Genomic DNA, 15,235 nt, shown 5'->3' on the forward strand with positions numbered 1-15,235 from the left:
AGTGAATACATAATATATCTTTCCTATTATTATACTTTTCTAACACAAGAGACACTGATTTACCTTTCAAACAGGATGTTGAAGCTTTTTCAATCCCATATTACCAAGTTTAGGACATTCTCAACTACTATTTTTGTTACTTTAACTATTAACGTTATATTTTAGATTTAGTGGCTTAAAGGATATTTTTTGTTAGGATCAAAAGGCATCTGATAAAGTTTTTAGATCTCAAGTCAGCTAGACTTGATTTTGCTTTGATTTGGTTTTTGCAGAACTGAGTACTTTTTGAAGTATACAGGCTCAATTTATCCATTGAAAATAGGTCAAGAAAACTTTAATTGACAAATCATGCTTTATCTCAAGTTGGGTTTTTATATATAAGAAATAATGAGGGATAAAGGTCCAAACATCAACAGATTAACAGGAGTTATAGCTGGGCAATGAGAATATGGCTTTTTGTGTATTTATACTTTCGATTTTTTCTATCAAAACCATCAGTTGGTTGTCTACAAAATAAATCCAAAACAGGGCTGGGGATTTAGCTCAGTGGCACTGCGCCTGCCTCGCTAAGCACAAGGTCCTGAGTTAAGTCCCTGGAACCAAAAAAACAAAAAAAAAATTTTTTTAAATAAATAAAAAACAACAGAAAATAAAAGAAATACATAAGAAGCACGCAGTGATGACAAGATACTATTGCAGTCCTCAGGGCCTGCTCTGCTCTTTGCAATTCTTCATCAGGACCAGTGTGCACAAATTTCCAAACATCTTCGAACACTATTTTTCTTACTTGTGAAATGCACAAACTACTTTTTTTCCACATAGTTTGTGGTAGAGACTTAATGAGACATACAGTGAATGCTCCATACTATTTATAGTCTTTAAGACTAGAAATGTTGGTTCTTTCAATAATTAGCTGTGTGACTTTGGATAAGTCACTTAACCTCTCTCTGCCTTGTTTCTTTAACTTTTATAATAATAGTACTTACCTCATGAGGGTTATTAGTATATGAAGATTAAAGGATTTAACATATGTAAACAATTTAGATCAGTGCTTGGCACATGGTAAGGGCTATGTAACTGCCCGCTCTTATTGCTATTATGAAATCTGAATCTAAAACTTCTGAAAAGCACATGGTTCCATAATCACGGAAATGTGGTTTATTTTTTAGTAACAAAAATAACAAGCAAGAATAGCATAGTATTTTAGTGTCTTTCACTGGCAGAGACATCAATTTTTCTTCATGTATGAACCTGTTATGTTTATGTGGCCAAAAATGTCAAGGTTCTAATTTTTTTATTTGTTTCCATATATTTAAACATAGGCTATAATTTCAGAACTACTCTGCAAATTCTTAATTGCCTAAGCTAATTTCTCCAATGAGCATTTTCTTTGACACTATTCTGCCTCTGTTCTGTCTCCTCAGTGTGCAAGAGGAATCAGGACCTCCTCATGCATATTTGTGAGCATTTGAAGATACATACAGGGGCCCAGGGAGCCCACTTATTTATTAAATATAATGTTTTTGGAGGCCAACCTTGCCTGGCAACATGCTAGTTATTGAGGAGACTTGGATGGGACACAGAATACAGTCAGTCACCAGGAGAGAGCATGGCGGAGTTCCAAATGTCTCCAGGCAGTCCTCAATAGCCTGACACCCCACCTTCTCCTGGACAAACCAAACACCTCCAGGGTTTTCCCACTGTTTCTTTTTAGATAATCTCTCATTAACCAACCTCTTCCCAAAGATGCTGCCCTGGTCAATTGGGTCAACTGGATAAAGACATTAGGCCAATGATGGTTTTCTGATGCTCCTGATCACAGGAAACATTTGTGTTTGCATGGCAGCTTCAACACAGTAGCCCCAAGAAGTGAGCAATGTGGGAAATTCTGACAAATGGGTAGACTGACATGACTTGGGTCTTATTCCTCAGCTCACCACACAAGAGCAACTTCTCATTCTGCCTACAGAAGAAAAATTAGGAATTGCAAACATCCCTAGGAGCAGCAACTAATTTTTATTAGGAAGTCCGTAACAGGTGCTGTAACTGAAATCTGTACTGTCCAAAGTGTGCCCAAGAATCCACAACAAATGGTAGAGAGGACTTCTCAGAACTAGCTTGTGCCAAGTTATAGATTTTCCTTCCTAGATATCCAAAAAAGCAAAAGGCTGGGGAGATAGATTTTGTGAAGATGGGAAGGAATGGGAAGAAAAAGGAGGGAGAGGAGAGAAAGGGGAAGTAAAACGGATCAAAATGCAAAATGCGTATGTGCCAATTCCCCATGACGAATGTATTTAATTATGTATCATAAACATATACAATTTTAAAATGTTAAAGAAAAGAAAAAGAAAAAGGCTGGAAGACCAGGTTGTATCTGTGGGAAAGGTTGGTGGCCTGTAGTTCTAGAGTCTGGGCATATCTGTGATGTCATAGGCAGTCTTAATGATCTTCCATCACCAAGAAGATGGTTTTGCTAGATGGATGATCTTCCTGGGTACGTCCAGATCCATTCTCTCTCCTCTCTGCTTTCTTGCTACCCTAAGAGGCTGCCCTCTTCCCATTGCCCCCCAGACTCCCTCAACTGGAGAGCTGAAGGCTAGAGAAATCACACTTCCACCTCCTATGGTTTCTGCCGGGCCTTGGGTGACAGCAGCTCTATGTCTCCACTCATGCTGAACACCCCTCCCCAGTGGGGTCTCCCTTGGGCACCCTGCCTCTCCAGACCCAGGACTGGAATGGTTCCCTGCTGTGGCTAGTCTTTGGTTAGTCACCCCAATTCTGGACCTAGTACCTGCGTTACATTTTCTTAGGTTACTCCTTTGAGGGTACTATCTCTTCCTGCAGGGACCTTGACTGATACAGTGGTTTACGTCTAACAAATATTTCATCGTGTTCATATGCTTAGAACCACTGTGGCTGCTAAATCTTTCAGATCATAGTACAGATTGTCAAAGACTTGCCCTGTAGTCTCAGAGGTGTTCCGAATTCTATGTAGGAGTCAAAAGAATAGACAGATGCCCCTTGGCTGCCATTATAGTAGCTCTCAGAATCCATGCTTCTAAACAGAGAAATGTCAGACCATGAAGGGGATATCTGTGGTGAGCTAGAGGACTTCTTTGGAAATATTTCCTGACTGGCTCTGTTGGTCTTGTAGTATGAGAAGGTAAATCAGAAATAAGGAAGGGGAGGCAACTAAGAGGTATTAGTGTTTACTTAGTCTTGCCACAACCCTATTGAAAAGGAGTCTTTTTTTTTTTTTTTTTGGTACCAGGGATGGAACTCGGGACCTTGCACTTGCAAGGCAGGCAGTGGAACTACTGAGCTAAATCCCCAGCCCAAAAAGGTGTCTTATTATGCCCGTGTATAGATGACAAAATTCAAGGAAGCAACTTTCCAACTAGAAATAGAAACCAGAGACACCTCTGCCAACCCTGCTACCTACAGGCCTCTCAGCACTCTAAACACCTGTCTCTGTCAAGGCTGCCTGAAGCTTTCCCAGAACAAGCAGTGGAAATTCCTTTATAGCAGCTCATAGTAATAACATTATCTCGAGAAACATTACCTTTCTCAATTTTCCTGAAGTAACAAGCTAAAATTTTGTGAGGTTTTTCCCCTTCTAGTCATATGTTTAGGATAAAAGTGATCAGGTAATAACTAGGTGGAATTTACTAGAAAGACCACAAGAAAAACATAAGAACCTACTTATGGTAATAACACTTTTTCTAAATGAAGGAGTACTATTATGCCCTTCAGGCCTATTTTTATTTAATTTCTTCAATTTGCCTGGGTCTGGCTTCTCGGTTGTCCTTATTTTGGCTGTTTTGCTCCAGCAAGGTGCTGCAGGTCCTGTGAAATCACTGCCTCACAGCTGTGCTTGCAACACTGCACAGAGGACTGAGAAATTCAGTCTCTCTGTTTCCTTTTTAAAACCTGACAGTCACACCTTCTACACTTTAAAGCCACACCGTATGACCTCAGCAGGCTGACATAAATGGACACTTAGGCAAAGGATTATTCATTCAGTGGCTTTTCCATATGGGAAAGAAATAGCCATTAGTGAACCTTTGTGGAGTTTAGCAGTTTACAAAGCCATTTTCCATACATTAATTTAATTTGCTTCTTAGAATGATTTATGGGATGGTTGTATTTTTTCTTATATTACAGATGACGAATCTGAGATTTAGAGCAGGAAAGTAATATGATTGAAGTCATACTACCAGTAAAAGGCAGAACTAAGATTTGAATTCAGGTCCTCACCCCTAAAAACTGGGATATTCTTAACACAGCAAAGCAATCCATTTTCTAGTGCTTTGGGATTCTTCTGCACCTGGTGGAATTAATCTAAGTGTCTGGAGTCCTGACAATATACATATGATACAAATTCATAAATACTGCTCTATAAGGCTCTAAGTTCCATGGGCTGTCTTCAGACATGGAGTGCATACTATCTTCCTCAAGCACCTTTCTGGCCACTGCTGCTCCAGGTCAAGCTTCAAAATGCTCTGTGCCACATTCATAATTCAAGTTCCGCAAACACCCGCTAGGTCTCAGCTTAATACAGGCTCTAGGGAATAATTTAAGGAAATTCCAAATGTTCTCTTGTCCTCCTCTGTATTTCTGTGGTAGCTACTACCATCTTGTGGTTCCTAGATTTGTCTTGAAGCTACAAGGGCCCTGATATTAACACACTTACTATCCTATTTTCAAGACCCACTGAGACTCGGGAATAAATAGGGAACCTCAGAATTCCTTCCCTCCCAAAAGCAGGCCTGGAGAAGATGGGATTAAGTAACCCCACCACTCTAAGTGTCCAGGCTCTTTGTGTGCAATTAGCCCATCACATAACATCTGTGTAGTTATTATGTGCCTCTGTTTCCAGGTGTCCAACCCAGGAACCTACCTCAATGGGCTGTTGTCATACAAAGTTTAGCAGAATATCCAGTACACAGTAGTCACTCTATAAAGGTTATCATTTTCACAGGATCTGTAAGAGAACTGCATAGTTGTATCTTGCAGAAACCCTGCAGTTATGTTTTCAAAAAGTTTAATCCTCATAATAACTTGGAATAAAAGTGCATATGGTATGAACAACTGTAAGTGAACAAAATTAGATAATCTAGATGAAATAGAAAACTTCCTAGGAAAACATAATGTTTACATTGATTTATTTTATGATTCAAGAAAAAAGTTTAAATCTGAACACATCTGTGACAAGCAAAGAATTTAAATTGGTAATGCACACAAAATAAAAATAAAAACAAAAACAAAAACAAAAATCTTCCCACAAAGTAAAGTGCAAGCCTAGATGATTTTACTGCTGAACTCCATCAAACTTTAAAGGATAATTAAGTCCAATAATTCACAAACTTTTCCAAAAAATGAAGACAGAATACTTTCCAACGTATTCTATGAAGTTATTAGTATCCTAATACCCCACCAAGGATTTCACAAGAAAAATAAAAACTAAATAAAACAAAAAACCCCACCAAAACTACACACCTCAAATCTTCACCAGATGTAAAAATCCTCAAAAAAGCTCTAGCAACCCAAATCCAAGAATATATAAAAAGGATTATGTACCATGGCTAAGTGGGATTTGTCCCTGGAATTCAAGGTGAGTTTAACATCTGAAAATCAATCAATCAATAAAACACACCATTTTAATAGAATAGGGACAAAAACTGTATCCTTCTCTTCATAGGCACAGAAAACACTGACAAAATCAGATACCCTTTCATCAGAAGATAATCAATAAACGAGGAATACAAGAGACTTTTCCCCCACCAGTTTAAAGCTGTCTAAATTTTTAAAAATCCCTTTCTTTTGTTCTTGATTCCATGGGAAAAGTTATCAGCTCTCAATGTTTCTCCTTCACTGGAGGTTTTAAGCAGGACAATTAGACAGAAAAAAGAAATGTAAAATATCCAAACTAGAAAGGATCAAGTAAAATTATCTCTATTCACAGAAAATACTAAAAAGTCCACCAATCAAAACAAAAAGAAATAAAGAAAAAGAAACTATTAGGACTAATACATGTTCAGGAACCTTGTAAAATATAAGTTAAGGTACAAAACTCAATTTTGTTTCTATACAGTGGCAACAATCAAAATATAAAATTAAGAAGACAATCTAATCACAGTAAATGTCAAAATAATAAAATACTTGGGGATAAATTTAAGAAAAAATTGCATGTTTTATACCATGAAAACAACAGAACTTCATTAAAATAAAGCCATACCTAAATATATGAAAAGACATTCATGAATTGGAAGGATTAATATTGTTAGATGGCAGTGCTTCTCTAATTGATATATAGATTCTATGCAATTCCATTCAAAATTCCAGTCACCTTTTTTTGTAGAGGTTGCTAAGAAAAATCCTAAAATTCATATGGAAATGCAAGGGAATCAAAATAGCCAAAATGATCTTAGAAAAAGAAAAAAAAAGCTGAGAGATTCACATGTTCTGATTTCAAAATTTATTACAAAGCAATAGAATCACAATAGTACAAAATTGGTCTAAGGAAAGACCTACTGGAACAGAATTGAAAAATCCAGAAACAAACTTTTGCATTTATTATCAATTAATTTTTATGGAGGATGCCAAGATAATTCCATGTAGGAAAAAAATCAACAAATATTTCAACAAATAGTGCTTAGACAACTGGATATCCATATGTAAAACAATAAGGTTACACCTCTACTTCAAACTATGTACAAAAATTAACTGAAAATCATTCACAGAACTAAATATAAGAAGTAAAACTATAACATTCCTAGAGGAAATTTTAAGCATAAATCTTTGTGACTTTGGATTGGGCAATTTATTGTTAGATAAGACATGAAAAGTATGAGCAACAAAAGAAAACAGATAAATTGAACTTCATTAAAATTAAAACCTTTTGTGCTTCAAAAGACATCATCAAGAAAGGAAAAAGACAACCCAGAGAATGGAATATTTCCAAATCATATATTTGATAAGGGTCTAATATCCAGAATATATAAAGAACTATTACTACTCAACAATAAAAAGCCAAATAACACAAATTCAAAAGAGGATAAATTTTTGAATAAATAGTTCTCTAAAGAAGACAACATAAATGACAAGCAAGCACATGATAAGATGTTCAACATCAAGAGTCATCAGGTAATTTCAAATCCAAAGCAAACTGAGATAGCACTTCCAACCCACTAGAATAATCAAAATCAAGAAGACACTTACAAGTGCTGGTGAGAATGCAGAGAAATTACAGCCTTTATATATTGCTGGTGTGTTTGGAAAATGAAGCAGCCACTATGAAAAGCAATTTGACAGTTCTTCAAAATGTTAAAAAGAGTGACCACATGACTCAAAAATTATACTCTTGAGTATAAGCCTCCTCCTCCACAAAAACAAACTATAGGTACACACAAAAAAATGTTAACTTGTAAATGAATGTTCCTGCAGCATCATTCATAATGGCCAGGGACCGGGGATGTAGCTCAGTGGCACCGCGCCTGCCTCTCAAGCACAAGGTCCTGAGTTCCATCCCTGGTACCGAAAAATAAATAAATAAATAAAGACATAATGGCCAAAAAGTGAAAGCAACCAAAATGCCTGTCAATTAATTAATGTATTAAACAAACATGGTATGGCCATATATTAACATATTATTCATTATTAACTAGAGACAAGAAATGGAATACTGATACATGCTACAACCTGCATGAAACTTGAAAACATTACGCTAAATGAAAGAAAAAGACATATTACAAGAAAAAGGCCACATATTAAGATGTTGTGTACATGTACCAACTCCACACAAGGTATGTAAACATTATGTGCTGCAAACACGTACAAAAAAAGGAAGAGGATCAGGAGATGGGGGAGGGAAGGGAAAGGGGAAGAGACAAGGACTTGAGATGCATTAGGTACGTGTACCAACTTCCTACAAGGAATGTAAACACTAAGTACTGCAAATATGAACTAAAAAATCAAAAAATTAAAATAATAAAAAAGCCACATACTGTTTGTTTCCATTTAAATGAAATGCCCCAAATAGGCAAACCCATAGAGACAGAAAATAGATTAATGGCCACTAGTTAGTGAGAAGGAATAATAGAAAGTGACTGCTAATGGGCACAAGGTTTCTTTGGGGAAATAATGAAAATGTTCTAAAATTAGGTAACAGTGATAATTGCAAAATTCTGTGACTATTCTAAAAAACACTGAGTTATATACTTTAAAGGGGAGACTTTATGGTATATTAATTATGTCTCAATAAAGGTGATATCTACTTCTACACATATATAGAAATCTATGAGTGGATTCACTAGATTTTACTACAGTTTTTCTCTTTCAAAAATGGCAAGAGATTTGTAAATTAAGCTCTCCAAGGCTACGAGGTCCATCTCTTGTGATACCAAAGACATTCTGACATGAGTAGTTTCTGCCTTTTTATTTATTTAAATAAAAATGTCTACACACTCAATATTTCCACTAAGGCATTTTACAAACCATCTGTTGGGAAAGTGTTCTGATGACATGAACTTGTAGCTGTCACAGAATATCCTAGAGGTATGGCCTCACATACGTCAGCCATCAGTTCACATCAAATATTCATATTTCATTACTCAAAAAACACCCTAATTTGTAGACTCTAGTCATGATGATTTAATGGAAAATTATGACTACCAACAGGCTTTTATGCAGGAAAATAATTCTCATCCATTTTCTACTCTAAACTCAGAGTGTCCACACTTAACAAGCACAAATGCTGAAACAAATACCTATCAAACATGTGGGAAGCAGCAGACCTTGTGCTGATTGGTGTCCCATATAACAGGTACATCCCAAACAGGTGCTAAAAGCATGTGTGGATGCTTTGCCCATCAAACCCCAAGTCTTTCTTCTTGTTTATCTTACCCTTGTACAACATCTCCTCTGATTGGAACTGCTTTAATGCTGAGGATTTTTATAGGGTCTATATCTCCTGGATAGCCTTTCCTCTTTCCATACTTTCTCTTCCTTTCTTCTTTACCTGTCATTCCTCTCCCTCTTTGATCTCCTATATCTGATAATGATAAATCCTCTCAATTCTAGTCCTCTTAATTCTGTCCCCCTTTCCTCCTCTCATTGCGACCCTTAGCTTAAGCCACGCTCCTCCTTAACTGCATTTCTGGAACAGCTTCCAGTATGGATAGCTGGCCTTTATGAAGCACTTGCACTGTGAAATGCATTTTACTTCATCCTCACCAAACCCTACCAGGAAGGTGTCAGTTATTATTCTTTGTTTTTTTTTTAAAGGAGAAATGCAAGACTCAGTCAGGCTAAGTCACCTGTCCCTAGTTCTGACAGTTGAGTCTGTTGGCCTTCTAGACTTTCATTGTCATCCCACTGTCCCACTCCTAGCCCTGCCATGGGCCACCAGGCTGCCACAGCGATGTTCCTACAACTCAAAGCTAGCACATATTTTACTCCCTTGCTTGCTCTCCTACATTAGCCTCTCAAGTAAAGTGTGAACTCAGTATTGCTTGACAATGGAATCCTAAACCTGCCTGTCTTATTTACAGCCAATTCCTATGTCTGTTAGAAATCTGTTGGGCACAGTGGTATAATTCCAGCTACTTGGGAGGGTAAGGCAGGAAGATCACAAGTTCAAGGCCAGCCTGGGCAACTTAGCAAGATTCTATCTCCAAATAATATGGAAAGGCATGTAGCTTAGTGCCAGGGAGCTTTCCTAGCAGATAATGAAAGAAAAAAAAAAAAAAAAGGAAAAGAAATCATTGTAGGTCTCACCATCTTGATAATAGACACTCTACCTGAGGGGCCCATCTGAGGTCTTTCCACAGTCCCTCAGCCTTCCATCTCTGAGAGTCCTGGGAAGACAAAACTGAATCAAAATTTTATCTCTTTTTTTTTCTGGTAGCAGGGATCAAACTCTTGACCTTGCGCTTTCAAGGCAGACACAGTGCCACTGAGATAAATCCCCAGCCCTTGAATCAGAATCTTAAATCAGAATTAAAACTATAGGCTCTGGAGTCAGAAGCTAGGCTTCCCCTCCAGATTTGTCACTTGCCAGCTATGTGACCAGACAAACATATTTCACCTCTTTGTGCCTCAGTTTCTTCATCTATAGTTAGAGGAAATGATAACACTGAAATGTACCTTACTAGGTTTCTATGAAGTTTTTAAAAAGTAACACACGTGAAGAAATTAGATGCAGTGAGCATGTATATATTTATAGGTATGTGAAGTGGGCAAGACATAGCAGGTACTGGGGACAGTGTGAGGGACAGCAAGGGCAGTAACAGGAACTGCAGCCCCAGGAAAGTCATGAGCTTTATGGTCTTATTACTTCTAAGAACCTCATCTTCTACAAAACAGGGATAATGACAGATATTTTGTAAGACTTCAGTGAGGATTACATAAGATAATATATATAAAGTATGTGTTCAGTGCCCAGAACATATAACAATTACCAACAACAGAACCCCCTAAGCCAGTTAAAGTCAGCACAAACCCCTCAACCCGCCTTCCCACTTGCACACAGCCTGGCCACATCCTTATTAGAAGACATCAGCCAGGCTGTTCCTGTGTATATACCTGAGAATGCCCTCCTCCACCTCTCACTGAAGGCAACGGGGAAAGCAGGGGAAGGAGAGATCTCAGAAGGAGAGATTGAAGCAACCCTTGATGATAAGATTTCAAAATCTCAAACTATCCCAGAAACCCTGGGACCTAATGAGTAAACACTAGTGCTGCATGTCCCTGACCCAATAGCCAGCTTCAGTTTTCCAGGGGGGTTTGCAATACAGCAGGGGGAACCCCAGGACCTGGTTCTTATCTTCAGTGCTCTCCGGCTGTCAGCATGCGAATGCAAGCGCCGACTGCTGAAATGGGAACACTGGCTAACTGGACAAATGCAGAGAAGGCTGGGGTGCGCCACGGGGGACTCAGTGCCAGCTCGGAGGATGTGTTCCCTCGCTAAGAACGTGACCGCCACGAGGCTCGCGTGTTGGTTTTTCCCAGAGGATGAGAAGGAAGCCCAGTTCCACTGGGGCGTTCACGTGGAGGGGCCTAAGGGTGGAGAGGCGGCTCCAAAGGCTACATTCTGTCTTGGCAGGCAGAGTGACAGGGTGTGGGTGTCCCGTCATCAGATCTGCAGGACATCGACCCAGCCCATTACATCAGCAAGCATCGCATCCCTTGGGGAGCCATGAAGGGCAGGCCCACCAGGGTCAGCACCTCCCACAGCAAGGCATTAAAAGCCACTGCTCTGCCCTTTGCCGTTCTTTCAGGACCCTGTGAGAATGGCCACTCCCGTGGCCCACTGCATCACAGGCACCACCTAGGTATTTAATCTATGTTCATACATTTAATTCCCACAACATCCCTTCCAAGAATGCAATCATATCCATATTTTACTGGTGACTTAAGCTGGGCTCAGAGAGGTGAAGTCATCAGCTATGATCACACAGTGTTTTTTTCGAGGCTGGGAATCAAACCTAGGTCTGTCTGAAACTACAACACAGCCTCTGCAGTAACGTCAGAGTCCCTTTCACACAGCTCTTTCCTGCCTATATTTGGGATTATGAAACAATAATGAAAAGCCTTTTTAAAAAAATATACCTGTAAATTTAAATCCAGAATGACATAAGTTTTAATTGCTTTTTCACATTTTTCAAAGCACACTTCCACCCCCATGTGACACGCATTGCAATCCATGAAGCCAGCCCCCATCCCCAGTTCAGCCCATCTCTTTTAGAAAACATACCAAGTCACATTTGTTTGTTTGGTTTTTGTACCAGGGATCGAACTCAGGACCTTGTGCTTGCAGGGCAGGCAGCAGAACCACTGAGCTAAATCCCCAGCCCCCAAGTCACATTTGGAATCACTGTGAAGTTACAAATCCCAGTCAGCTGACTGTGTCTCACCATCGCTGCATGCACCCCTCCTAATTCATTTATTCAACAAATGTTTACATAGGAAGTACTACATTGTCAGGCATCTTGCTAGACACTGAAAGCTTTAAAATCAGTTTCAAGTCTTCCTCTAAGAGCCAAAGCTAAGCCGTCTCCAACTCTAGGTTTCTACTCAGGGTTCTTCTTTCACTCTTGCAGTACAGAGGACTGAACTCAGGGATGCCCTATCACTTTGTTTTATTTATTCATTTATTTATTTATTTATTTATTTATTTATTTATTTATTTTTGGTACCGGGGATTGAATTTGGGTCCTTGTGCTTGCGCAACAGGCAGCAAAACCACTGAGCTAAATCCCCGGCCCTAAAGTTAACTGTCTTTTTTTTTTTCTTTTTCTTTTTTTGGTACTGGGGATCGAACTCGGGTCCTTGCACTTGCACAGCAGGTGACGAAACAGCTGAGCTAAATCCCCAGCCCCTATCACTTTTTATATCTCCAGCCCTTCTTACTTTATTCTGAAACAAGATCTCACTAAGTTGCCCAGGCTGGTCTTGAACTTGGAGCCTGCATCAGCCTCCCGAGAAGCTAGGATTACAGGCAAGTGCTACCACACCTGGTTTAGGATTCTCTCTTGGCTCCTATTCCTGATTGTGGCTCTACTCATCTGGCCAGTGACACAGCTCCCTATAAAGGGCACTAGGGTCCTGCTGTGCTCTTCCAACTCCCTCTCCAGGCCAGGAGATCTGTCCATTGATAAGAAATCTGATGAATAACTACCATCCACCCTGTAGTCTCAGACAGCCTGCCTGTTAGGAAGCTCCAATCCTCATCTTGGGTGCCCAGTGCAAGTCTCTTGATAGGACCATAAACAGTTAGATCATGGATACCAGGCTAATCCTTCACTCAATCAGGCTGGCCCAAGATTCTTTTCTTGACAGGAGACAAATCTAGATCCACGTCCAACTACCACCAATCCCATCTCTGCAAGTGACAAGGTCAGACTTAGTTGAGTTCCAGGACAAGACAGAAATGGCCCTGTTGTTTCTCTGTCTGAAAGCCAGTTTTCTACAAACTTAAACTTTCCTCCATGTATCTACTAGACCCAAGCAAATCGATCTAAAATCCAACCCCTGTCATTGCCTACTGTCAGGAATTTTTAATTCATTTTGCTTATTTTTTTTTCATAACACTTTCTCAAATTTAAGAACAAATCTTAAAAATTATTTTGCCAGAAGACAAATAATAACTTCTCTCAGGTCAGCAATGCCCTAGACCCACAAATGTGTATCAACTGCCTGCCATAGGGAAGGACTTTGTCCTTTTATTTAAGTAAGTAACTATTTAGTATATATAGATTTAGGTTCCTCAGATTAATCTAGCAATGACAAAGTTCAAAATGTTAATGAAAGTTTTACTCAGCAGTAAGTGCTAGGATTTTAGCCAAACAAGAAGGAGGAACACTGCCATGGTTTGGGTGTGGTTTAAATTCCTCCAAGGGTTCTTTGTGATAGAAGATTTGGTCTGCAGGGTGGTGTTGTCTGGAAGACAGAGAACATTTGGGAGAAGAGGCCTAGTGAAAGGTCATATAGGTCCCTGGGGCCTTGCCCTTGAAAGGGATTGTGGGACTCAGTCTCTCTCTGGTTTTGGTTTGAGACATAGTCACATGCTTGCTCCACATGCGCCCCCTCCTTGCCCCCTATTTCTAGCAGCTTAGAACTGGGCTGATACCAGTGCTATGCGCTTGAACCTCCAAAGCCATTAACCTCTTCTTCATAAGTACCCTGTGTCAGATACAGTATTTCATTATAGCGAAGAAAAACTAATACAAGAGCCAAGGTACAGGTCTGGTTAAAAAGAGAGCAAGAATAAAATATTTGAGGTCTGTCCATGTGCAAAATGGCACACATTACACCCATACTTAAGGAAGACCTGCTTACCTGCTCCCCTGCTAAAGGGACATATCTTTCAATAGGTTTCTTTCTTTCTTTCTTTTTTTTTTTTTTTATTTACCCAGGAAATCCACAAAGACTTTGGATCTACAACACCATCCAGGGTTCCCTTCTGGAGGGAATTATCGTGTTGACAAGAGGGTCTTCAAATGCAACCTCCAGGCTGGGCAGTAGTGCCCCCATTAGCAGGCAGTCCAGCACAATGAAGCCCCCAGGCCAAGAACCATGTCAGGTGCCTCCCAGTGACCAATCTGTAACCAGGAGTGGGCCCATTCAAAACAGCGCAAGGGAGATTTGTTTTCCAAGAGCAAAGGAAACAAACTAGGAGACAATTCTCCAAAGACTGAACATTCACAACCAACAAATGCCTGCTGGAAATTTATATGCCTTGAGTGTAAAAGCAGTGAAATTCGATAATCTCAAAGCCACAGATTTGTAACTTGCACTTATGTAAATATTTATGGATTCTTTGGGGAAAAAAATCAATCCTCTCAGCCTTTCTCTTTAGTGCATGCTTCAGAGGGAACATTTTTTTTCTTCCTCCCAAGATGAGGATGTAAACTCTAGCTATTGCTCAGAAAAATTAAGTCAGCAGCCTGCCTAGGAATAATCTAAAATCCATTCGTGCTTTCACTCTAATAGATTATATGGCATTCTCTGCCCCAACACCAGATAAAACACAGGAAAATAGGAAGGGACCCTCTGTGGCCTGGCCTCAGGAAGACTGGGGGTTAAAGTTGACCAGGTCAGTAGCACTTCTGCATAATAAGTATAAAATAAAGGGATCAGTCCATCCTCCATCATTACGGAGGAGCAAAATGCATGCGGTTCTCCACCAGTAATGGCACAAGCACATGCAGGCCTTTTGCCCATATCATTTTGGCTAGAACCCAAACAGCAGCCTGCTCACAACCCCCTTCCTGCTAACCAATGCCTCCTTCACACTGTGCCCCCAAACACCTTACTAAAACACTGGTTTTACTGCTTCACCTCCCTCTCAAGGCCCAACTGAAGCATCAAAGTCCCAAAGTGAACTATGCCCTCCTTAACAGGACCGTGCAGGCACTCCAGTGACCAGGGTCAACTTCATCCCCGCCAGGGTCAGAGGTGCAGCTTGCGAATCTGCGATCCTATAGCTGTGGCCACTACCTGAAAACACCACGCACTGCTAGCATTTCATTTACAGACAGTATTTTTCTTTCGATAGTCAGCAGTGCCCTTTGTCCCTTTCAAGACTTGGTCCAAATACCACCCTAAGGACATTTGTGATCCCCTCTTCCCACCCATTTCCACTTCCAAATCACAGGGCGCTGCTCTGTGTGCATGACTCTGGTAGTTAGAAGCTCTCTCGCCTTGCCCTTCTCATGGCTCCTAGGGTTTAGCC

General features: G+C 39.9%; 1 protein-coding gene and 1 long non-coding RNA gene across 7 annotated transcripts in view; one reads left to right on the forward strand and one right to left on the reverse strand.

Moving 5' to 3' along the window:
* The window catches only part of Creb5 (cAMP responsive element binding protein 5), a 418,076-nt gene that overhangs the window by 357,328 nt on the left and 45,513 nt on the right, over positions 1 to 15,235 (reverse strand). The window lies entirely within an intron of this gene.
* LOC147829210 (uncharacterized) lies at positions 2,443 to 14,544 on the forward strand. The gene is made up of 3 exons (XR_015449314.1): positions 2,443 to 2,494; positions 7,668 to 7,805; positions 13,917 to 14,544. It is a non-coding gene; the product is annotated as an uncharacterized LOC147829210 (long non-coding RNA).

The sequence above is a fragment of the Heterocephalus glaber genome, unplaced genomic scaffold (genome assembly GCF_053883595.1).
Source record: "Heterocephalus glaber isolate CG9 unplaced genomic scaffold, H.glaber_assembly_v1.0 deba00000676, whole genome shotgun sequence".
NCBI lineage: Eukaryota > Metazoa > Chordata > Mammalia > Rodentia > Bathyergidae > Heterocephalus > Heterocephalus glaber.